The sequence below is a fragment of the Cricetulus griseus genome, chromosome 3 (assembly GCF_003668045.3).
Source record: "Cricetulus griseus strain 17A/GY chromosome 3, alternate assembly CriGri-PICRH-1.0, whole genome shotgun sequence".
NCBI classification, from domain to species: domain Eukaryota; kingdom Metazoa; phylum Chordata; class Mammalia; order Rodentia; family Cricetidae; genus Cricetulus; species Cricetulus griseus.
In genome coordinates, this window is record NC_048596.1 from 25,619,410 (window position 1) to 25,645,537 (window position 26,128).

Sequence of the window (26,128 nt, forward strand, 5' to 3'; positions counted from 1 at the left end):
CAGCCTTCCATAGCTGCCTGAGTTCTTTCGGTAGGGTGAAGGCCTCAGGAGCTTTTCCCCATCCACTTTGGCATGTCTATCTGTGTTGTCCGTGTTCAGTTTGTGTTTGGACCTTCATGTTGGTGAGACTTTATGGGTGTAGCTTCCTACATACAGTCTGTTACTGTGCTCATATTGGTAGACACTATGGGATATAATAATGGATAAGAATCACACAGTATGGGAGAAAGGAGAACACAAATAAACGGAAACAGGAAGCAATATGCACGTCTTTCAAAGAGCTACTTTACAAAGATTAATTATGTTGTTAAGGGCACAGATATGAAGAGGGATGGAGCCAGGGTTCCCAGCCTTTCTTGAGCAGTGAAGCCTCAGGCCACTGGAGCTAGAGAAATGGCTCTGTGGTTAAGAGAACTTGCTGCTCTTCCAGAGGGCCTGGATTCAATTCCCAGCACTCACCTGGCACCTCACAACCACGACAGCAAACTCCATTTCAAAAGTAGATCCATGAACTGGCCTTCTCCTGTAATCAGATTGGTGATTACACTAATTGTCATCAGAGAGCCTTCATCCAGTAACTGGTGGAAGCAGATGCAGAGATCCACAGCCAAGCACTGGGCCAAGCTCTTGGAGTCCTGTTGAAGAGAGGGAGGAAGGATTGTAGGAGTCGGAGGGGTCAAGGTCATGACAGGGGAACCCACAGAAACAGGTGACCTGAGCTCCTGGGAGCTCATGGACTCTGGGTCAACAGCTGGGGGGGGGGCTACATGGGACCCACCTAGGCCCTCTGCATGTGTGTGACAGTTGTGTAGCATAGTCTGTTTGTGGGGCTCCCAGCAGTGGCATCAGGACCTGTCTCTGGCTCTTGAGCTGGCTTCTAGGAGCCCATATCCTGTGCTGGGTTGCCTTGCCCAGCCTTGATGAAGAGGGAGGAGCTTGAATCTGCCTCAACTTGATGTGCCATGCTTTATTGACTCTCAGGGGAGCCCTGCCCCTTTCTGAATGGAGAAAGACGGGGAGTGAATGAGAGGAGGGTAGTAGATGGGAGGCAGGGGGGGGAACAGGAGGAGAAGAGGGAGGTGAAGCTGTGGTTAGTATGTAAAATAAATGAAATAAATAAATAAATATCCTACTGCCCCCCCCCCAAATTTGTACATCAGGACCCACAGCCACTAACCACAAGGCGAGTAGATATGCAGGGAGAGGTGGCGATAAGAGACTACAGGCCTGGGTAGCTGGCAGAAGGACTGTGCTAACCCCCATGCCGCCTGCTGCCCTGCCTGCCGTTGGGTCCTGGGGGACCTTATATGTCCCTCCAGCAAGTGAGTCTTTAGTCTTGAGGTCATTTTAATAGAAAAAGTCGCTCTGCTCTTTATCTATGTGTCACTGGAGTCCTTTATTGTCCCCATAACCTGTAGTTTATGTCTTTGCTAGCCTCTCCAGCTTTATTGGTTCACTTACCTGCTTGGAGTACTCAGTTTTTCTTTTATTTAATCAGGCCAGGATGCATTTGGCTTGATCTATAATGGAATATAAGCAGTGAGCCAAAGAGCAAATTGTAAATGTTTGGAGAGATTGGTTAAAATCTGGATTCTGTCTCTAGGTGCAAGCTGAGAGGGGATTTCCAAATAGCAGTTATTTATAGAACATTTGTTTCCTTCACTTATAAAACATCAGCATATTCCATTATCTCAACTCTTAAAAAGTCTCGGGTCTGAGAAACCATGCAGACCAATTCAGTTCTTGGTTATAGTTCAGGACATGGAATTTCAGAAGGTTGAGAATTTGACATTCAGGCTTCCTTTTCTATGAAAGGGTTTTAAACCGAGTGACTCTGTCCTGTCATTGATGTTAAAGCAAAGCACTTTGTGCATCTCCTATCAGTAGGAATTTCTCCAAGTTCTTGGGGTGGGGACCTATGTCTTGGAGAGGAATGGGATCAATTCATGACGAACTCATTTTCCCTACTGTTACTGTCTTTGCTTTAGGCAGGAAATGCTCTCGTGAAATTGAAAACCTAAGACCAACATGTATCTGTTCACACATTTGTCCTTCTCAGTACTCTATGTGTGAGTTTCCATTCGGTTTTGTTCTTTCTCACTTTAAAATTTAGGGAGTTTTTTCTTTTTCTTTTTAAATTATTTCCTTTCCTTTTAAAGATTGTTATATAATCATTTCTCCTTCCAAGCCCTCCTATATATCCTGGCTTGTTCTCTTTCAAGTCCATGGCCTCCTTTTTTTATTAGTTGTTGATACATAGACATGTGTAAATGCCTGCTGTTTCTGTATACAATACCCCCTGCTCAGTCTATACAATGTTACTTGTGTGTGTGTCTTCAGAGCTGACTATTTGGTATTGGATAACCAGTTGGTGTTCTTTTCTCTGGGGAAGATTATTTCTCCTGCTCTTGGCATTCCTGTAGGTCTTTGTGTAGAGTTGAGGCCTCATGGGCTTTCTCCCATCCATCTTATTATTGAACTTGTTCAGCTCATGTTTAGGAAATCATGTTGGTGAGACTTCATGGGTGTAGCTTTGACATTCCTAGAAGACACAGTGTCACAGAAAACTCCCTAGCTCTCCAGCTCTTAGGACCCATCTCTTTGCTCCCTCTCCTGAAATGTGCCCTGATCTTTAGGTGAGGAAGTAGTTTCCTAAATAGGACGGGGCTCCACAACTCTGCATTTTGATTGGGTGTGATTTTCTGTAATGATCTCTGTCTGCTGTGAAGAGAAGTTTCCTTGATGAGGGGTGATGACCAAGATAAATAATTGAATTGTTGTTAGGGATTATTCTGTTTTAACGACGTGGTGGTTGGAGGTTCTCCTACAATATCTACGACTTCATTAGTAGGTAGTTGGCAAAGTTTTCAGCACCAGGCATGATTTCCTTCTTGCTGAGTGGTAGATATCAGTACTTAATAGAGCATCTGTCAAGGTCTAACAGGTTGAGAGCAGATACAGGGACTCTGGAACAAGACCATGCCATCTACAACAAAGAATAGACTACCACTTGGGGTCATGGTACACACCTGGCCTTTGTTGTAGAGATTCCTTGTTCCTGGCTGTCACCTATGAACTCTTAAGGAGCTCCCTGTATTCAACCAATAGCAGAAGCAATTGAAGTCTGCTTCATAAATGGGTGACACATCGTGTGTGAGTCACATCCTGGCATTCCTCAGAGCTACCCCAAGGGACACCGCTTACAGAATACTCGTTCCATTCAGAAAGACTCTGTTTATATAAAGTGAGAGACAGACTGAGATACATACACACATGGGCCAGAGAAAAGTAAATGTCTATCTAGCAAGGGTACCAGAAGGAAACTGAGTGGAAGACCAGAGAGAAGGGAGTTTGGGAGTCATGTGGAAATGAGAGGAGCCTGCCTGCAACCTGAAAAAAAGCAAACACTGAACTAGTCCTTGGGCTAAATTACCCTGTGGAAAGAAGCCAGCGCCTCCTCTCAGCCACTGTGGTCCTTGAGCAATGGGCCTGTAAGTGACCGTCACAGCAGGGATGGGTCACCAACGGGATTCCTCTCCTTGAGACTCTATTAGTAATTGTCACTCACAGTTAAATGCCCTCTTGACAGCTGCAGAGACTGACACTGAGAATTTGTTATGCCACTCTATGGTGAGGGAACCAGTTGGCCACACTACAGCACTGACCATTAATCTTGTGATTACTAGACTATTAGAAAGGGCTCTGTAGAAGCCTTCCACACTGGAGGAAGCAGTAATCCATCCTTATCTTAACTGACATCTACCCCATCTGAATGTGCTTTTTCTTTCTCTGCCTCCAGTGCTGCTCGTCACACCGCTTCTAAGGTCTCACAGAATGCCCAGTTGATTGGTATGCTGCCCCCCCCCCCCGTAACACAGATCAATGAGCCTACCTTACGGTGAAGATAACATCTTATCCAACAGACCCTTATGGAAGGCATTTTTCCTACTGTATACCAAATCACCTGGAGGTGGCCCTGCTATGGCATCTTCTCAGGAAGATTACAGAACCAGAATGGGTTATTTTAGGATGCAGTATATATAGTGAACCAAGGACTGGTGTGTGGCTTTGTGGCTCAAGTGGCTATAATACAGTGTCTGGGTCTGACACTGTAGCCATAGTTCTCAAGGACTCACTTGAGAATGTGTGCTTCCGATTCCTGCAGCTCTAGATTATGTTGGATCAGCAGTCCTTTTTCTGTGGGCTGTGGGGGAAGGATGTTTCATAAGGGGACTTAGCAAGATTCTTCTGGATCGGAAACTACTATTAGCATTGGGTCACTGTTGGCCTTTAAGGCTGGTGGGCCAAGAGACAGATCCAAGAGTAATCTTATTAACTCCTTTCCTTACACAAGTGCCTCTTCTGTGTGTGAGACCTTGGAGGTAGTGCAGTCCCTCTAGAGAGGTGGTTCTCAACCTGTGGGTGTCAAATGACTCTTTGTAGGGGTCACCTAAGGCCACCTGAAAACACAGATATTTACATTATGATTCATAATAGTAGCCAAATTATAGTTCTGAAGTAGCAAGAAAATAATTTTATGGTTGGGGGCCACCACAACATGAGGAACTGTATTAAAGGATCACAACATTAGGAAGGTTGAGAACCACAGCTCTAGAGGCTCCAGGGAAGAATATGTTTTCTTGTATTTTCCATTTATGATCTACATTTCTTGGCTCATGGTCCCTTCTTCCACCTCCAGAGTCAATGATGTAGCTCTCTCTCTCTCTCTCTCTCTCTCTCTCTCTCTCTCTCTCTCTTCTCTCTCTCTCTCTCTCTCTCTCTCTCTCTCTCTCTCTCTCTCTCTCTCTCTCTGCCTCTCTCTCTCTCTCTCTGTCTATCTCTCTCCTTTCACCACACTGTCTTATTCAGTATTTAATAAAATACCTAGTTTCCAAAAACACTTGTGTTTGAACTAAGGGATCACATAGACAATCCAGACTAATTTATTATCTATAGGTGTTTAACTTAAAGCACATCTTGCAAGCCTAGCACAATATCTTTGGGAGCCACCAGAAATCATATCATATGGGATTGCTAAAAGGACCTGCTTGGGCTTTCCAGAACCTACAGAAGTCTCAGGACTGGAAAAGCTAACAGCTTAAGGTTCTACCCTTGTGTAGAATGAGAGCTCATGGCTCTTCCTCTATCTCACTCTTAGAAAAGATGACACACTTTCTAACACACAGCTATCAAGAAGTCTACCAGGATTGGAACTCCAGTGCTCACAATGGCAACCAGCCCAATAGAGTGGAAAACCCCAAGCATACTACTCCCCCTGAACTCCAAACTCTCAAATTAAAATATATACTCTCTATTACTTCTGGATATCTAATAGATGCCTTAGGTTCAAGGGCTCCAAATCAAACTCCAATTTCTTCTCACCTGGAACATTCTTCCCTATTTGGTGGATGTCAGTTCATGTCTCTATCCAACGGCTCAAATAAAAACTTGATGTCATCTTGGACTCTGTTTTGTTCTCACACCTTACAAGTTTTCCATCTAACTAGGTTCTACCTTCAAGCATAGCCATTTTCCATGCACTCTTTACTTATCTGCTGCACCCAGTCACGACACCCACTTGGCCTACTCTACTATTCTTCCAATTGTCTCCCAACTTCCACCCTTGCCCTGCAGTCAATGCTCAATATAGGTGACAGAAGAGCTTTAAAAATTTAAGTGTCAAGCCGGGCATTGGTGGCGCACATCTTTAATCCCAGCACTTGGGAGGCAGAGGCAGGTGGATCTCTGGGAATTTGAGGCCAGCCTGGTCTCCAGAGCGAGTGCCAGGATAGGCTCCAAAGCTACACAGAGAAACCCTGTCTTAAAAAACCAAAAAAAATTAAATGACACTTAAATAAAAATATAGATTCAAGTTTTTAACATATGTGCTACCGAAGCAAGCACTAGATTCACGTTTTTTTTTAAAGCCCCTTCTGTCTTCAAGCTCTCCAGTGTTCATCTTGTCCTTTGAAAAAATCCATATACTGTCAATAATCTAGAAAGTTCTGCATGATCTGGCCTCATTGGGCTATAGCCATCCTGCCTCGTGGATGTTCTCAGAGTACTAAGTGCACTTCTGCCTCAGGGATTGTTCACATGCTGTGTGCTCTATTTGGAAGGCTCTGTCATCAGATACCCATGTCAATTTCTGTTCAGTCCTCTCTTTGGCTCCTTAGAAAAGAAAAAAAGAACCAACCAAACAAAAGCATCATCCCTTGCTTTGTTTTCCTTTATGGGATTCTTGCAGTCTACAGTACATTCTTGCTTATATGAGTACCATTTATGTTACACACACACACACACACACACACACACACACACACACACACACACACACAAGTCTCTTTCATGGGAGCAAGGATTTTGTTGTATTTTTTAGCTTTGCTGACATAACTTTCAGCATATAAAGAATGGGTTAAATATTATCTTTCACCTGGTTTGTGGAGAAGACGCCTCAGGTGGCACAGGATGAGAACTTAGATATTCTATTTCTTAATTTAATGATTTCCTCAGTGCTGTAGTTGAGACATGCATGGCCCCAAGTTAAATGAGAAGATGCCTTTTACACAGGAAGCCAGTTGACCATAGCTTGCTCAGAAAACAACATAACACAATTAATATCTCTCTAGGTTTGTTTCAGAGCAGCTCAAATTCATTACCAGTATGAATGAGGAAAGAGTTTTTGTAAGTAGTCTAGACATCTTGTCCAAGTAGCACAAATAGCACAAAATTCAGAAAAACGGAACTTAGAATATTCTAAGTTCAAAGCAAACCACAGAATTCAACAACATTTAACTGAGAGTTTTCATCCTATTAATCACTTGTTCTCAGACAGAGAATGCAGCTCTTGTAGAGTGTTGGCCTAGTATGCACAAAGCCCTGTGTTAAATCCCCAGCATCATGTAAACCAGGTATAGTGGAACACCATTGCAATCTCAATGCATGGAAGGTAGAGGCAGGAGGATCAAAAGTTAAACATAATTCTTAGGTGCATATCATGTTTGTCAGCCTGGAATACACACTACATTGTCTAAAAGCAAGCAAGCAAGCAAACAAACAAACAAACAAAATAATCAGGGGCTGAAGGGATGGCTCAGTGGTAAACAGCACTTGCTCTTGCAAAGGATTGGCGTGAGTTTCTAACCCCATACCAGGTAGCTTACAACAGCTCCAGCACCAGGGAATTCAGCTCACTCTTCTGGACTCTCTAGGCTCTTGCTTTCACATGCACATATATACACACAATTAAAAAATAAAATATTTTTAAAAGATCATTTTTTTCTATATATTTTATTTAAGTATGTTACCTGGAAAATATAGCCATTCGTATAAAGTTTTATATTTATTTGGTTTATATTTAATTCTCAAACTCATTTTATTTTCAAAAACAGATATGAAAATTATTTTGTTCTTAACTGAAAGTCAAGTAAGTAAATTCTCTAGAAGATGATTATCTAACAAGATAGCCAACCACCAGAGGACAACAAGAGATGTGTTTTCAAAAGGAGGGTGGTGGGCAAAAGGTTACATGTGGCCTGGGTATAGTTAGTGGTGGCTCAGACATTTAATACCAAGACCCTGGGAAGCAGAGGCAGGTGTATGTATCTCTGTGAGTTTGAGGTCAGCCTAATCTACACCAAGAGTTCCTAACCATTGAAGGCTACGTTGTGAGACTCTGACTTAAAAAAAGGAGGGGGGCACCTGTGACATGGTTACAGGATGTCTAAGGCACAAGAAAGGGAGGAAGATGGGTGAGGAAAAAACAACAAATATGATTTTCAATTCAAAAACACGATGATAAAGCCTAATTCTTTATAAGCTAACACAAAATCTAAAAAGAAATGAATAGAATCTATGGAAATATATTCTCTCTCATGGCATAGCGAAACATCCTTAAGTTTGAATCCTTTACAGAAGAATTGACTTTTCCCCTGAGCCTTGGGTTGACTGAGCATCCCTGACTTGGTCCTCTACATCTCACTAGTGTGTCTGTGACAAGCTGAAGAACTGACTGTGTGTAGGACAAAGGTTGGTAAACCTCGTCTGTGAAGGACTGCCTGAGAAATATATCCAACTCTACAGGGTCATCAAAAGCCATGTGGTTCTCAAACCCCTCATCTACATCACCATAGTGTCTGTATATGACCCGTGTATACTCATGTGAATTGCCATAATGTCCACAGATGACCTGTGTACACTCTCCTACATCTTAAATTATCAGTAGAGTACTTTTACCTATTATGTGTAAATGCTGAGACCAGCTGTTTGGTTCCATCATTTAGGAATGGGTGGCAAGAAAAACGTTCCATATATTTTCAGCACTGACACTTTTTCTTTAATATTTTCTTTCTGTGGTTACCAAGGATACAGAGGCAGACTGTATTTTAGGTTTTGATTGCTACATGGTCTCTGTAGCTAATAGTCATGTCTGCACTATAACAAAAATGACCAGACCATGCCTGAAGAGTGTGTGTTCTGAGAATGGTCTATTTGTAGGTTCTATAGCCTGAACTGTGTGTCTTGGCATTTGGTGATTCTTTTCATTTTTCTCACTATGAAAACTATATATATGTATTTGTAAACACACATATATATGAAATAAAATAGTTTTAGGTAATAGGTCATACAAGAACAGGTACTGTGTCACATTTGTCTGCTAAATGAGTTCACCCATATAAGCCTGCTGGTTGTTGCAGCAACTTTGGTCCCCTACACAAAGACCCTTGTCTTCTAGGATTCTGGAAATTTCTGTTCCTGGACTGTAGGCAGTATTCTAAGATGGGGAGGAAGAAATTTCCAAGCTTTTGAGACCAAAGCTCTGGCCCTCACTCAGCATGGCCAAGGCATTTTAATTCAGAGTAAGTCACAAGTGTGGCTCAGAGGGGAGCTGACCACCACCACACCTCTTGCTGAAGGGCATGGTGCCACATTATGTAAGCTTTTAAAAAAAATCTATGGAAAGTGAATGTTACCAATTGGGTTTGTCCCCTCCTCCATTCCTGCATTAAAATCTGAACACCTCATAGCTCAAACTGTGACGTTTGAAAATGGAGTGGTAGCATATGTGATTGGTTACAATGATGTCATTCTGGACTCCTGTGGTCATAAATCAACAGTCACATTCCTATTAGTCATAAGCAGAAAGGGCATTGGCAGACAGATGTGCAAACAAGGAAATAATCTATGAACTGTAGGTAAAGATGGAGCTATAAGCCAGGAATACCAAATCTTGCTAGTTTATTAGCATGGTAGCACTATCAGAAGAAAGGACCACACTTGGGTTGAACAACAGTCCTGCAGGTTGGAAGGCTGAAAGCATGGTATCCACAGGTACTTCTTCTAATACTAGAGAGAGATCTGTTCCCCATTATCCCCCTTGTATCTTGCCTAGATTGACCCCAAACACTCGGCATTAAGCAATCCTCCTGCCTCAGCCTCCTTAGTAGCTGCTCCCTGTATCTTTATATTGCTTTTCTTTTGTGAGTCTGTATTTAAATTCTCTCATTTTAGAAGGATGTAATTCATACTGATTTAGAGTCCTCTCTGATGATTTCACTATAACTTAACCCTGTAACTAACTTATCTCCAAATCAGTTCACATTCCAAAGCACGAGAGGTTAGGATTTCAAAGTAACATTTTCATAGAGACCTAGTTCAGTTTACAATAGACAGAAAGCCATGGAAAGAATCTGCTTTCTTGGTGTTCTCAGATGGAAACAACCCTGCTTACATCTCGGTTTCAGACTTCCAGTCACCAGACTTTGAGAAGAGAAACTTCTGCAATGTGTGGTCTTAGTCTTGGCAGCCCAAGAACTTACTAGAAGTGAAGATGGCTTTTTAAGAGCTTGAAGTGCAGCTTGGAACCCATGGCTGGTTTCACCACATTGCTGGCTTGAAGTTTAGACCCAGATACTGGGGTTCAAATCCGTTGACCAATTCAAAATACTCTACAAGTTGCTTGGAGAGACTTTACATGTGCTACTCACAAGCTCCATCAGATGAAACCCTTCATCATTCACACGTTTCCAAAAGATAGATCCAGGCAATAATATTCATGATTTTAATTTACATTCCCCCCACACATGAAAGCATAAGTTGAAGCAAACCAACCACCAGAAACCAAAATATTCAGAGATCAAAAAGTGGCATTTGATCACATCTGGTGTTATTTCATTTAATAGCTGAGGGGGGAAATGTGTTAAAAATGCATGACTTTCGTAAAGCCAGGAAGTTCCAGTCATAGGTCACTCACTGGAGCTGGGTTATGCAAATGGCTCCATCTCCTTGCCCTGGGCCTGGTCCTTTTTCAAATGACTCCTCATCATTTATATTTAACCTAGAAAAATAATGATGTATGCTTTAATTTCAAGTTAGAGCTGTTTTGTGTTTTTCTTTTTTTAAAACATATCTATTCTCATCTCCATTTTGCAGAGCAGGATTTATTATTTCCATTTTATGGATGATAATGCTAACTTTAATGAGTACTTATAATCAATTAGAGGAACAAAGCTTGGCCTCATCATCAAATCCTAAACTCAGCCCACTTTCTGCTGTGGAAAAGGCATCTTGGGAATTAAATCCAGTTGGACCACAGAATCAGATTCTCAGATGTTGCTTTAACTTGCTGCTGTGATTTGGATGTGTTGGGCTGTAATCTCATGTAGAGATTGCAGAAATATGCCAAGTTAATCTAACTATGGTATTTAAAGTGAAGCCTTTGGGAGATCAGTAGGATTAGAAAAGACCTAAGTGAGTCTTCCATTACTAAATTTCGTTGTATTTCTAAGAAGACACACACACACACACACACACACACACACACACACACACACACACACACACAGAGTCTGTCATTCTATGACATCTTCTGTTGGTTCTGGAACTCAGCCAGAGAGAAGGCCATCACCCATTTCAGTTCTTGAGCCTCTAGAACACTGTGAACCAGATAATGTTTGTGTGTGTGTGTGTGTGTTTGTGTATGTGTGTGTGTGGGGGGGTGTTGGCACCCTTGCCGTAGAGCATGGATAGAGGTGAGAGGACAATTTGTGAAGGGTCAGACTCCCCTTCTTCCATGTCAGTGACAAAGAGTGAATGCAGGTCATCAGACTTGATAATAAGTGTCTTTATGAGATGGACCATCTTGCTAGACTCCTGGCTGAAGTTAATTCAAGGCAGTAAGGATGCATACATGGCAGGGCAAAGCCAAGAAGAGTCTGTGGACAAGCAAAACAATGCTCTCATCCAACACTGAACAGTTCATAGTTGTAGGAAAAATCGGGTAAAACTCTTTAAAGATGGGAGAATTAGACAAGGATGGGGATGCAGGAGCCAGTACTAGTGATAGTAAAAGAGAGGGAACGTGAAAGAAGGGTATAGGTGCTTGGAAGGGGAACATTGTGAGATTCATCTCCGTCTTCCCTGGCAACGACCCAGCTCAGTTTTATTCCTACCCTCCATTCACACATAAGAGACTGTGAAACTTGTGATTGGATGAGCACAACAAGCCTGAGCTTCATATTTTAAATGCTATGGCAAGTGATCTGGACTTTTCAAACTACCGAGTTTGCTGTTTGTTTGTTTCCTTGCTTTGTTTTTGGCGAGAGAGTTGTTTGTCGGTGTGTGTGTGTGTGTGTGTGTGTGTGTGTGTGTGTGTGTGTGTGTGTGTGTGTGTGTGTTTGGCTCTGCCATTGAGTCTTCAGAGAATGTGGCAAAATTTCCAAATGTCTGAGGTGGGCCTCCATTTCCCTTTCTGTAGAAGATGAGGTTGCACAAAATAGATCAGAGATGACCTATTTGTGACAAGTGTACTGCTGTTCTTCCCAATTCTGATGTTCCTTCACAAACTTAACCAATGGCTACACCTTCCTTGCTAAGTCTTAACACATTCTGTGACTCTTTATCAACGTGATGCTTCCAGGCTGTCATGATCCATTGATGCAGATGACCAGCAGAGGAGCCAAATGGGCACTGCACAGGGAGTAAGACCCATCTTAGACCCAAGTCTCAGCTATGTTGGCTGCATTGTAACACTGAGTAATCACTTAACCACTGTGCCTCTTAGTCTCCTTTTCTGTTAAGATCTGAAAATGACCCCTTCTTACAATGGCCATCTGAGAGCACAGATATCAGGCTTTGCAAATGGTTTGGGATTGCGTGGGTGTGTCTGAACAATTCTTGCTCCGGTGGTCTCGGTGAAGTCTTGCATGGAGTGTGTGCTGTGTAGATGACTGTAGGTGTTCAGAGGAAGGTAAACAGATGATGTGTGTTGCCAGTTTTCTCCCCAGCTGTATTCAGAATGGGGAGCTTAGCCATAAGCACAGGATTTGAAAATGCAGATGGCAAAGTTAGCACACGATGCTGGAATCCCAGATCTCTTTCTTCCTCCCAGCTATGAGGTTTTGAGAAAATCAGTTTAAAGCAATGGACTTAGTTTCTTTATCTGTAAAGAGGAGTATGCAGTAAGTTATAAGGGTACACTGAGGTTTTTAAAATGAACCGATCAGACATCCCAAAGCGTGGCGCCTGGCAGGTGGCCAGCAAAGATTTAAACAGGTGGGACTGGGAAGGTTACGTTATGTAGGTTAGAATTTGTCCCACAGAGTCTTGCTGAAGACTTCAAAACCTTTTATAATCAGTTCCATGAGCTGTGAATTGAAGTGGAAAGTACCCCTGCCTTTCTGGCTTGGAATCCCCTAGAAAAATTGTAAAAAGAAAACAGAAAACCAGACCTGGGGGCCTGGCAAGCTACTTCAGTGGTTAAGGCACCTGCTGTGCAAACATGAGGACCCGAGTTCAGATCCCCAGCACGGGGACCTGAGTTAGGATCCCCAGCACACACATAAAGCATCTGATGGCAACAAGATCCTGTCAACCCAGCACCAAGTACTGAGGGTGGGACAGAAAGACTGGTACATCCCAGAGGCTCACTGACCAACCAGTCAAATGATCATCTCCAGGGTTAGTGAGAGCCTGGAATAGTGGTTTATGCCTTTAGTCCCAGCACTTGATGGGTAGATCTCTGAGAGTTCAAGGTCAGCCTAGTCAGCATAGTGAGTTCCAGGTCAACCAGGGATACAAGGTGAGATCCTCTGTCATCATCATCATCATAGATGAAGATCAATAAAGAAACACCTAATATTAGCCTCTGGCCTCCACATACACAGAACAAGCACACCCACATACGCATGTACACATACATGAACAATGCACACAGTGATAATAATGAAAAGGAAAGCTGGGCTGTAGCCCCAACATAGTGTTCAGTAGCCTCCCTCCCACATCCCTCAACAACAGGCCGCTGTCCACTGTGGCTGAAGTTGGCTCAGTTCAGAAGACTTTCTGTACATTCTAACAGTCTGCATTCTGAGTGCTTAGTTAATCAAAGTACTTTAATAAAAAGGTGATCTCCCCATGGGTCCCTTAGAAATTTTGCAGGCAGTCTTTTAGTCAAATATCACCACATAGTGGGAAACATGTTTCTCATATGGGTTAGGTCTCAGGCAAATAAAATTATCCCTTATCCTTTACTCCAAGAAATAAGAAATCTCAGTGCCCAGAGAAGCTAGGTAAGGAGGACCCTAAGAGGGACACATAGATCTTCCTGGGAAGAGGAAAAAGAGGAGATATTCTGGGTAAACTGAGGGCAGGCAGAAAGGGGGGGCGTGAGGGATGGGCTCATGGGGGATCAGGATGGTGGGTTGTCGGCAGTTTGGAAGGGGAGAGTAATGAAAGAGATATCTTGATAGAGAGAGCCATTGTGGGGTTAGGGAGAAACCTGGTGTCAGGGAAACTCCCAGGAACCCACCCTCAAGGATGACCCCAGCTATAACTCCTGTCAATAGTGGAGAGGGTGCCAGAACTGGCCTTCCCCTGTAATCAGACCAGTAGGTGACTACCCTAATTGTCACCAGAGAGCATTCATCCAGTAACTGATGGAAGCAGATGCAAAGATCCACAGCCAAGCACTGGGCAGAGTTCTGGGAGTCCAGTTGAAGAGAAGAAGGAGGGATCATATGAGCAAAGGAGGGGGATCAAGGTCATGATCCACAGAGACAGTTGATCTGAGCTTGTGGGACTTCACCGACTCTGGACAGACAGCTAGGACGCCAGTCTGGGAGCGACCTAGGCTCTCTTCATCTGGCTGACAGTTGTGTAGCTTGGTCTTTTGTGGCAGACACCCAGGACCAGGACATGTCCCTGACTCATGAGCTGGCTCTTTCGAACTTATTCCCTACGGTGGATGCCTCACCCATCCTTCATGCAGAGGGAGGAGCTTGGTCCTGCCTCAACTTTTGATATGCCATGCTTTGTTGACTCCCATGGGAAGCCTTACCCTTTCTGAATAGAGACAGAGGAGTAGTGGAATGGGGGGATAAAATGGAGGCGGTGGGGGGGGAACAGGAGTAGAGGGGAGAGGGGAAACTGTGGTTGGTATGCGAAATAATTTTTTAAAAAAGAAATGATAAAAAAAGAAATCTCAGTGTTCTAGAAGGTTTTGGGCTATAGCCACGGCAGGAAATAATAGAAATTTTTGACATTTTAGAACCTCTAAGGTAGCCAATTTCTTTGGACATTCTTTCAAAAAGAGAGTGTGTCAGAAAAAAATCTTTCAATAGTTTCATTGTTGTACCTGCTCTAATAATCTAAGGGGAGCTAGGGAAGATGGCTTATGCTTAGCAAAATAATCATAACAGAGGTAGGAATGCAAATTGATGTGGAATGGAAAATTGACTGTATTACACCAAGAGGCCACAGCCAGCAGAAGCCTTTGCTGCTTTTATAAACAGGGCTCTGGCTGCATCCCTTTCCTCCCTGACCCGAGGTGTCTGGATTTCAGTGGACCGTCGTCGCTGACACCCCGTGGTTTCCTTAGTTTTGGGCAGAATGCAAGCATTGCTCATCTATGGTGATCTCAGCCCTGACTGAAACCTCTGACCATATTTGGGCCTCTGTAATGCTCACTCCATCAACAGAAATGCAGCCGAGCAGCAGCAGGCAGCAGGCAGCAACCACAGCCAACACAGAAAGCAAAAAAAAAAAAAAAAAAAAAAAAAAAAAAAAAAAAAAAAAAAAAAAAAAAAGGAAGGTGGGAGAGGGAAAAAGATGAAAAAAGGGCGGACAGCCAGAGATAAAGTAATATGCTGAGTCCCACTGGAGAGACAAGAACACCCTACTCAGGGGTACAGATGGGAGTGGGGAGACCAACTTAAGGACAAGAAAGACAGGAAGAGTCTTGAGCCTAATATGTGATTATCCGTCCACATCGGTACATTAATATAGAATATGTGGGTATCCTCAACCCACTCCACATCAAAAAATAAAATAAATAGCATACACAAACCAACGTAATGGCAGCCCCAAAAAGACCCGAACCCCCATTGGCACAGAGTGTGGACATGGTGATTTGGTTTGTGTAGTTTGTGCAAAGAACATGAGACATTAATGAGTTTGATTACATCCACACCTCTTAAACTACAGAGATCCTGTCTCACTTTTACTGGGAATTTCAGCTCTCATGTGAGAAGTTCTAAGCGGTACCCCAACACTTTTGTTTAGCTCAAAGTGCCTACCTGGTTGTATTTTTTTTTAATGTTGTTGTTTTTTCTGCTTTTATTTCTTACTTTTTTTTTTTATCAGAACAGGGTTCAATTTTCTGGCATGAATTCTTTCCCTGGAAACATACCCTGCAGTGCTCAAACTCTCTAGCTATGATCCCCTCAAGTTTGACTGACTTGCCATTTTCTGATGCTGGAACGAGTTTTTTAGAGGAAAATCATGGTATAACACCACCTCCACTAACACACACACACACACACACACACACACACACACACACACACACACACACACGTGCCCTGGTAAGAACCTTGAGTGTTGGGGAGTTTCCAAAAGGACACTCCAAGAAACTACTGGGGTTTTGTCTCTTTCCTTATGATGATGTATGACTTCCATGATCTATTTGTTATAATACTGCCCCGATGTAAAATACTCATACAGCATAAATAACTCCTCCCCATGATACCCTAGAACTTTCCAATCTGGAAATCTGGCCTGAGCTCCCTGCTTTAAATAAACCACAGACAGATTTTTCCAGGGGAAGACAGCAAGTTCCTATCCAGCTAAAGCAGTACTTTTTACTATATTTATTCATTCTTAGTATGCCTGGCTACATGGATTTGGCAGATATTTTGATGCCATATTGTTTGTTGTGCAAAAAAGTGCTACTACTCTCACATTTTTCAGTGTTGTGTCTTCTCTCCTTGTTCTAATGTATTGCTTTTTGCTTTGTATTTTATTCTTCTTGGTACTATTATTGTCTTTTCTATGTATTTTAGTAGCATTTACATGCTAGCTTCTTCCAGCCTTTTCTTTTTTCTTTTTTCTTTTGACAAGAGTCTCACTCTGTAGCCCAGGCTTGCCTCAAGCGTCATGGCCTCCTGTCTCAGCTTCCTGAATGCTGGGATCACAGGCATAGCCACCACCAAGCCTGGCCTCAGTGTCATTCTGGCATAAGCGTATCTCTCATACACAGCATATACTTGGGTTTTCATTCTTTTACAGTAAATAATTATCTCTTTGATGTTCTTAAGATAATTATTTTCATTCCTTTTTTTGTCTTGATTTTTTGTAGTAAGATATACATAAATTAGGTTTTTTTTAACCTTGTGTAAGTGTACAGTTTAGTACTTTAAAGTCATAATATGCAACTGTCACCACCACTCAGCTCCATAACTCCTGACACATGGTAAAACCTACCTTCATGTTCCAACTCCCTACTTCTCTTTTCCCCAGCCTTTGAAGACACTTTACTTTCCGACTTTTTGGTTTTGCTTTAATCTAAGTGCTGATGGTAAGTGAGATAATAAAGTGTCTCTGGAACGTACCTCACTCAGCATGATGTTGTCAAGTTCCATCCATATTGTATCATAAGCCGGAACAGCCTTCCTTCCCAAGGCCCAATGGTATTTGATTATATGTAAGCACTATGCAATGATTTTCTGTTTATCTCTTGATGAACACTTGGTATGCATCCCCGTGTTAACCTAGGCTGCTATAAACATGAGTGTATAAATATCTGTTCAAGGGGCTGGCGAGTTGGCTCATCAGTTAAGAACAATGGCTGCTCTTGTGGAGGACCAAGGTGGGATTCCCACACCCACAAGTGACTCATAGCAGTCTGTAACTCCAATCCTAGGGCATTTGATACCTTCTTTTGTCCCTTTTGGCACCAGGCACAAATGTGAAGCACATATATACATGCCGGCAAAACACCCATGCAGATATAAAATAAATATTTTAATAATAAATATTAGAAAAGCAGACATCTTTGCAAGTTCTTGTTTTTAATCATCTTAGGTGCTAGCCAGAGGTAGAATTGCTAGTTCCTAAGATTAGCTGTCACTTAAGGGGCTTATTTAACTCATTCATGTTTAGAGATTATGAATGGATCTGCCTTATATTCCTTCCACTTTAATTCAGATATTTAAATTTTTATTATTAGTGGTGTGTGTGTGTGTGTGTGTGTGTGTGTGTGTGGTGTGGCCATGTGCTGTGGCACTCGTGTGGAGGTCAGAGGGCAGGTTTGGGCAGTTGATTCTCTTCTTTACCTTTGGGTAGTTTTCATGTATCAAACCCAGGTCAGTAGGCAACTAGTCCTCTATGTGCTGGGCCCATCTCACCAGCCCCCTTTGTTCATATATTACACTCATGTATTTACTGGCATATTCAATAAATATATTACACTCATGTATTTACTTCTATATTCAACAAATATTTTCCTCACTCTCTTACTCTGGGAAACAGGATCTTTGGAGACTGCAGATGAGTTTTGGTTGTAACCATGGTGATGCCGACAGCCAGCCCAAGTGCACCATTAGAAACAATATCTGAAAGGAACCTGTCTTCAAGTCCACAAAGGCAGACTTCGTGACAAAGCTTTCTGATTAGTGACTGCCATTTGCACTAGGTAGGAGTCAGCTTGATTTTGAATCATAGCCCCTCCCTCCACATTCACTTGCTGTGTGGGTTTGAGTATTTAATTAGCCTCTGTGCCTGCTAATGATTGAAGAGCTAGCTCACCTGGAGCAGGAAAGCATTTCTCCCATGGATCTAGGCTCAGAGAAGGGTCTGAGCCATGTCTATAATATATATATACAATAATAACATGCATCTCCTTCACTTTGTAGCTGCTTCCTTTTCAGAGCTGGGGTCTGGTTGGTATGCAGAAGGTATGTGAGCTATGTAATCTGCTTGTCATCATGAGAGGAGGCAAGTGGCAGGCCGTTGGTTGAAGCACATCCGGAGGCCTGTGGTGGGCCTTGGAATTCCTAGATAAGGAAGTGCTAAGCAGTCTGCAGGCTTCTGCCTGGAGAGGCAGAAGCATGGTGACTCTGAGGGCCACCAAATAAGGAAGGACATCATTTTTCTCCCCTTATCTGTGTGCATGCCAGTGAGCAGAGCTACTTGCCTCATTCATGGCAGCATCCCCAAACATGGTGGGAAGAGACCTAGGTGCTGCGCTGAGCTGAGAGGCACAGCAAGGAAACAAACAAACACTCCTTTGCTTTTTCATATAACGTCTCCCCTTTCCTCTCTTACCTCCTCCTTCTGTTGACATACGTCATCTACCTAGAAAAGAGGACAGCTGTCCTTTCCCAAAGCTCTGGTGAACCTGCCCCACCCAGTATGACTGACCCAAGTTGGTGATTTTGATCTGTTGCCAACCTAAACTGGCTCCCCAGGCACCATTTGGTAGATTTCCAGGGGCCGTTTCCTTGCCAAGCATTCCTTTTCAGTGAGAGGACATTTTTTCATCCCTGATAAACAACCCAGGTCCTGACAGAGCTGAGAGGGTGCCTGGCTCTCCTCGCTGCTCCTCCACTTAGTTCCCCGCAGATCGGATCCCTGAGGCATCAGTGGCTCTGTGAATTCCTTTGTGAAACCCAAGACCCTTGTCTCTATAGGAGAGCAGAAATCCCCAAGGGGCTTTGTGGCTTGGGGCTGAGACATGCGGGGTTTATCTGAATAAAGATATCTTAACCTTACGGACCACGGATCTCATAATAACTTTGGGCTCCCTCTTCCCTGAAGATCAGCTGCTGGCACCAGGAGAGTCTGTGTTTGCAAACTTGCCTTTCTTGGATTCAGTTTAGAAAGCTCAGGCAGGCTCCTGCAATGGGAGAGACAGGATCACCTTGCAGATCATACTTGCAATCTACGGAGGAAAAAGGACAAGCCTGGGGTGGCAGGGGGTCAGGTCTGTTAAAAGGATCTGAACCCAGTCACTATTAGAGGACTAATAGTGTTTTTCCACTTCCCAGGAGGCTGGAAAGCCTCATGTGCCCTCCAAGTGCCAAGCTGGAGGATTCGAGGTGGGGCACCAGATAATGAATTCCATCACTTGGAAGGCAGAGGCAGGTTGATCTCTGTGAGCTCAAGGCCACCATGGTCTGCATAACCAGAGTCTGTCTGATAAAAGGGGTGGTCAAGAGAAATGAAATAGGCAAGAGGTTGTTTGTGTAGCTCCTCCCTCCCCTGGGTCCCCCCCCATTACCCTCCTTTCTGGGCATTTTATTTACAGTTTGGCAATTTCTTAATATATATTTCTTTAGGCTGGAGAGGTGGTTCTGTGGTTCAGAGTGCTTACTGACCTCTCAGAGGACCTGGGTTCAGAGTCCAGCATTTACATGGTGGCTCACAACCACCTATAACTCCAGTTTCAGGGTATCTAATGCCCTCTTCTGGACTCCTCAGACACCACCACACATGGTTCACACAAACTGATGCAGGCACACCCAAATTCACATAAAACAGTGGACTCATACATAAATCTTTAAAATATTTATTTTTCTTTAACCCAATTTGGAAGTGGCCTGGTAAGTTATCACCTCGTAGGAGCTTGGAAGACTCAAAAAAAAAAGTATCAAAAGGTATCACCAGTCGGTAGTGGCTTATGCCTTTAATCCCAGCACTCTGGAGGCAGAGGCAGGAGATCTCTGTGAGTTCAAGGTCAGCCTGGTCTATAGAGTGAGTTCTAGGACAGGCTCCAAAGCTACAGAAAAACTCTGTCTGGAAAAACTGAAAGGAAAAAAAAAAACACCCCCAAAAACCACCCACCAAGTCATTCTGGTGGGATGAAATGTAGAAAGAATTTATCTACCTCTGCACTGGGGATGAAGCATGCCATGGCCCCTGAGGGCTAACAGTCAGATTTTCTCCTGAATATAGAGTGGCTGTCTGAGTCAGTGTGTGCTGTCTTTGTTCAGTCATCAGAATAGTCCCCACACCATTTCCAGCCCTGTTGAGTGACAAGGAAACAGGTCATGGTGAAGCTCTTCTGGTCTTATGGGTCTTTTCTCTAATCTGCTCAGCTGACCTCACATGGAGAGCACAATGCTCAGAGGAACCCAGTTCTGGGCATTGCTCTGGCTCCATGGAGCCTCTGAGAAATCACCTGAAGAGCAGACTGGCTGCTCCTTGGTTTGTCCCTTCCAAAGATCTATCCAGGGACCTTCTTCTCTGTAGTTTAAACACTCAGTGCCTAGTAGGTGCCAGGACTGCTGTAAGAGCTCAGTGTATAGAGAAACTTATACTCTTGCTTCAGGGGACTTTAGCCTGAGGGTTCCCGTCTTACTAAATTTTAAAAATTTTTTGAAACATGTAGAAAGATGAAGGAAAAGCACCTGCACCATCTTTCCCATTCATTGACTGTTCGTGATTATATTTGTCTTTGGTGCCATGTTCATGTGTACTTTTCCCCCACTTCTCTTGTTTTCTGGACGTGTAGAGCATGTACCTCATTCCTAAGTGCTCAGAATGCATCTTGGAAGAATAAGATGATTCTCTTTCTCTTGCAGTGATGATACACCTTTAAGTCCAGAACTCTGAAGGGAGAGACAGGTGGATCTTTGAGTTCAAGACCAGCCTGCTCTACAGAGGACGTTCCCAGGATAGCCAAGGACACACATAGAAACCTTGTCTTCAAGAACAACAACAAAAAAAAATAAAGAAAATAAAACAAAAAGAAGGGCTCTCTTTAGTTCAACCATACTATCTATAACGACACCCATAGCTCTCATTGTCCTAAGAACACATTTTTATGGCATTTGTGTTTAAGTGACAGGATCTAGCTGAGGCTGGTTCCTTTCAGTCCAGGACAATCTCTCTTGAACATTTCCTATCACAAAGCCTTGTGAAGAACCCAAGTTGTCTATCTGTCTCATGGAGTGTACTGCAGTCAGCATTTGTCTGCATGTTGCCTTACTGTCAGATTCGGGTTAGACATTTTTGCAAGGATTTTACACAAGTAATAGCTTATGCTTCTTGTTGCCATACTTTCAGAAATTTGTAATTTTGGGAAATGTGACAAGCATAGGTTAAATAAACACACACTGAATTGATAATCTGTCTCTGTATGACCTCTTCAGGAGCCACATGTTTCAAAAGGTGAAATTAGGGGACTGGATGGAACAATATCAAAGCCTTTTTTACCTTCCAAAAAACTAAAACTCAATAGGAGCAACCATAGAGGGAGAGTAGTAGCTCACACATATCCCATGGCAGGGACTTGTAACATGAGTTCTAATAAGTCTTAATCATAAAAGCCTGGGGTCAGACATAGGGGAAATGCTGAGAGATCAGAGAGAAGGAGCAAGCCAAAGCCACCTTTACCTCACTAGCTTTCCAGCAGAAAAGAGAGCAATTTCCTACTTTCTCCTACTTATATTCTTTTCTACACCCAACCATCTCACTTCCTGACTGTCTATACAGACCTCCAGACCTCTATGGTTAGCTAGTGGCAAGCTCCACCTTCTGATCTTCAGACATGCTTTATTTGTACAAACAAGATATCACCACAGGAACTTCATTTTTTCCCCTCTACCTTTGAACAACAGAAAACACTCAATAAATTGTTGTTGGTGGTGATATTGTTTCCTGGGATTAGGTTGAGACAAACAGACTAACTGCCAAGATTTAGGTAAGCCACAAGAAACTTTTGTCACAACACAGCTCTGATGTGCCAGAGGTCTTAGTCCTTGGTGTCTACCTGCCTGCCCCTGAGGATTTCAAAGGGCCTGGGGATAGACAATGCAGGAGATTTATAGTGAAGATGACTTGTGGCAGTCTCTGTTTTATTAGGAACCTCCAAACTGCACCGAGACACCTTTTTTTCTTTTTTTGCAATAATCTTTCTTGAAGTCAGAAATTGCATTTTGAAAACGATTTTCCCCTGCTTTAATAAATGGCTAAAAATGTGAAGATGGATTTTCTTCCTATGTTTGCAGTCACAGAAGCATTTATCTCTCATCCCAAGCAGACATCCTATGTAATTGGGTGTGTGAAATAATTCCAAAGTTGCATCAGAATCTTTTCAGAGCGTTGCTATGACAATTGGACTTCTTTTGAAAAATATAATCTAAAAAGAAAAAACCGCCCTTGCTTCATTACCAATTCTCCACCATCCACAATAAATTTGGCCTTTCAAAAAGTAGAGGGGGGAATAATTATGCAATCATATTTTAACTGATTCTTCTTGAAGTTGCAATAGATAGTAAAGTCAACCTGATCACAGACTGAGAATGATGATTCTTATGACTTTTGGTTTCTAAAACTATGGAAATTAGTGAAGAAACCTAAACAATAACCTATTGTTTGGAGAAAATATGAATTTTAATAGAAAGACACAGGCAACCCTTCTGACCCTTACCACAAAGGAAAGAGCTTTGGTGAGGCAGAGCAGAGACGATAAAGCAGAGGGTTGATCAAAATATCTAATTTGCAGTGTGGTGGTATAGCAGTAATCCCAGCACTCAAGAGAAAAAGGCAGGGAGAGCATGAGTTCAAGGTCAGCATGGGCCTCACAGTGAGACTTCTCCTTTTCCCCCTTCTCCTCCCCCTTCTCTTCTTTCCCTTTTCCTGTTCCTCTCTTTCTTCTCCTCTTTCTCCAGTCTTTGGGGGTACTTTGTAAACCTGAAAAGACAAACGTATTCAAAGTAAACACTATGGTTGGTTTGGTTTGGGCCCCAGCTTGATGTTGATTTTTTTTTTATTTTATTAGTTCAAATTAGGAACAAGCTTGCTTCAGATGTCAATCCCTTCTCTCTCTCCCTCCCCTCTTCCCCAACATCCCACCTGCCCCTAGCCATTCCCTCTCCACTCCCCAGACAGGATAAGGCCCTCAAAAGGGGGCTCCCCAAAGTCTACCACATCTTGATGTTGATATTTTAATGGATGTCAATAGAAAATATGGCATTTTAAAAAAACCTCAGATTGGAGGGGTATGGCTATGCTGTTCACTGGGCTGGTGAAAGCCTTATAACCATGTTTCTTTTTTGAAGTTTTGGAGAATCAGTGTTGCAGTCTATACATTGTGTTGCAATTATGGGTATTTATTTCTACTTTTTTGATTCTGTGATTTCCAAAGTTTCACTTAAATTTTAGACCCTATGGTGGTTTGAATAAAAATGGCTCCGATAGGCCCATAGGCCTAGAGGGAGTGGTACTATTAGGACATATGGCCTTGTTGGAGGAGGTGTGGCCTTGCCGAGGAAGTGGTCACTGGGGGTGGGCTTTGGGGTCTCAGATGTCCAATCCATATTCAATGTGGCAGTCTCTTCCTGATGCCTACAGGTCCTCATGTAGAGCTCTCAGCTGACTCTCCAGCACCGTGACTGCCTGTGCGCCACCACTTTTCCCACCATGATGGTAATGGACTAAACCTATGAACTGTAAGCCAGCCCAATTACATGTTTTCCTTTGTAAGAGTTGCTATGGCATTGTGTCTCCTCACAGCAATAAAACCCAACTAAGACAGAAGTTGGTACCAGGAGTGGGGTATTGCTGTGAAAAGCCTGACCATGCTTTTGTTTGGAGGATACGGACTTTGGGACTTTCAGATTAGAAAAGCAGTTGAGTGCTTTCAGTGGGGCTTAATGGACCATCCTAGTAGGAACATGGAAGGCAGTGGTGCTGAGGGTCATTTGAACTGTGAGGGGCTGGCTCAAAAGGTTTCTGAGGGAAGAATATTTGTATGTGGCTTAGAGATCATTCTTGTGATGTTTTGGCTAAGACCATGGCTAATTTTTGCCTTCATCTGTCAGTGTCTAAATTGAAGAATTTTGGATTAATGACATTGGCAGAAAAAAATCACAAAATAGTTTAGTATTGACTCTGTCATGTGGCTATTAATGTTCACTCTTATGCAGACCTAAAAATGGAGCAAGCTGAACAAGAAAAAACATAAAATGTACATCTTGAGGAAGAGGCACCAGGAAGTAGACTAGGGCAAAGTCCTGTGTTCAAAGAGATAAGCAGATTAAAGAAAAGCCTGGTATTAAATGTGGTAAAGGGAATGGTGATTTAGCATAAAGTTGTAATGAGACATTAGAGTGGGGGGGGGCATGGCAGGAGAGGGTGACCAAGGCAGAGGGACAAACATGCCAGGCAAACAGAGTTTAAGTGAGAGTTTTATTACAAGGGGGAGGGAGGAGGAAGGAAAGAGAAAGGAGATAAAGAGACACAGAGACAGAGAGAAGACAGAAGACAGAGACAGGAAAAGTCCTGTCTGCCCCAGGGAAACAATAGGAAGGAGAGAGCAGGGAGAACAGGAAGAGAGCAGAAAGAGAAGAGAGTGGAGAGAGAGAAGAGCCTGAAAGAGAGCAAAAAGAGCATAAGTGGGTGGAGGTCCTTCTTTTAAAGGGGCCCTTTGCACCTTTGTGCACACAAGTACTCATGGAACCCTGGGCTGACCAGAGTACTGCCTGAGTGCATTCTGCCAGGTGACAGGGCCAGGCTAGCATAATGCCTGAATCCTTATATTCCCACCTTTATGTATTATTAAAAGGTGAGGAGTTAGGTGTGGCAGGTTAGGGAATAAGGATGTCTTTAGAGTTCTCAAGACTACTTGCTGCTGACCTGGGGGCATCGGCCATCTTTGGGGGACCTGAGAAAGCTGGGGTGCTGCCATGTCCTGGTGTAGCTGGGTGTTTCATCACAGTTCAGGCTCTATGGAACTCTATGGCACCTCTTAAGACCTGGCAAGATGTTGGCAGAGCAGAGGACAAGGTTAAGTTTAGGAAAAATAATTTTTCTTAGGTCCTAGTACTTGGGAGGAGGAGGATCATAAGAGGAGGAAGAGGTTCCCCAGGGGTTCCTAAGATGAGGGAAGGGATTCCCAGGACCAGAGAAAGGTTAAATAATATTTATCTGGGATAAATCTGACCTGTTTGGGTGGGTTCAATTCAGCTCCCTGGAACTTGCAAGACTCCTTTGAGTTTATGAAAACATAAATTTTAGACATATTAGCAGTATACTCATGTCAGAAATGATTTGGTTGAAACCATTAATGTTCTTAAAACTGACAGATATCTTTAGCCCAATGAAAAGCACCTTAATTTTGAGCTTGCAGTTATGATTGTATAGTGGTATAGTATGGTGTTTAGTACTCTGTCAGAGTTGGATTCGTAGCTTATCAGAACTTTGTTGACTAATGTTAAACTATGAACAGTAGCATAATGAGAAAGAAAGAAATCTGATAACTTGCATTTGTATACCTTAAGTTACTTTGTTATACCTTAAAACGTTTGTTTAAACAAAGGAATGACAAGAGCTACACTGAAACCTACCAGCCATCAAACTACATCAGAGTTCTTGAGAAGGATGAAATTTTACCTGCATTAATGATTAGAGAACAGAGACTTCCTAGCTGGCCACATGGACAGCCCCCTCCATAGTTGTTGAGGTCAGAAGCTTTAAGGATGCCCACCTTCTGCTGATAGCATGGGACCTGTGGAGTAGGAGCTTGGCCCAAGCTACATGGAGAAAGTCAATTCCACTGTTCTCTTGTCCATGGTCCAAAGAGTCCTTTGCAGCAGTTGATGTGAAAGGCAGTGGCTAGCATTACAACCTTTGTGGGTGGAGTTTCTTCAGTGTCCAGTCTTCTTGGAGGAAACAGGGTGGTGCCAGCAAATGGCCTGTCTCTCTGTTATGAAAAGCTATTCAAGAAAACATTTTAAATGCCATATTCTCTATATCTCTGAGCATTTGAGGGCTGTTCATCTGTTTAGTATATCTCAGCAGACAAAATTCGTCTTTAGTTACTTGCCTTAAGCACTCAGGTGGCTTTATCACT

The 26,128-nt window shown here is 42.9% G+C and overlaps 2 long non-coding RNA genes across 2 annotated transcripts in view; both read right to left on the reverse strand.

Annotated features, from left to right (window-relative positions):
• Positions 1-1,297: 1,297 nt before the first annotated feature.
• The window catches only part of LOC118238529, a 35,714-nt gene continuing 10,883 nt past the window's right edge, over positions 1,298-26,128 (reverse strand). Inside the window, exons 2-3 of the long non-coding RNA XR_004768999.1 lie at positions 19,049-19,168; positions 1,298-1,520 (exon numbers count right to left, since the gene is read on the reverse strand). This is a non-coding gene — a long non-coding RNA (uncharacterized LOC118238529). The remainder of the gene's footprint in view (positions 1,521-19,048; positions 19,169-26,128) is intronic.
• On the reverse strand, positions 22,662-25,987 carry LOC118238528. Its single transcript, XR_004768998.1, has 3 exons — positions 25,220-25,987; positions 24,913-25,031; positions 22,662-22,968 (listed from the first exon to the last, which is right to left on the reverse strand). It is a non-coding gene; the product is annotated as an uncharacterized LOC118238528 (long non-coding RNA).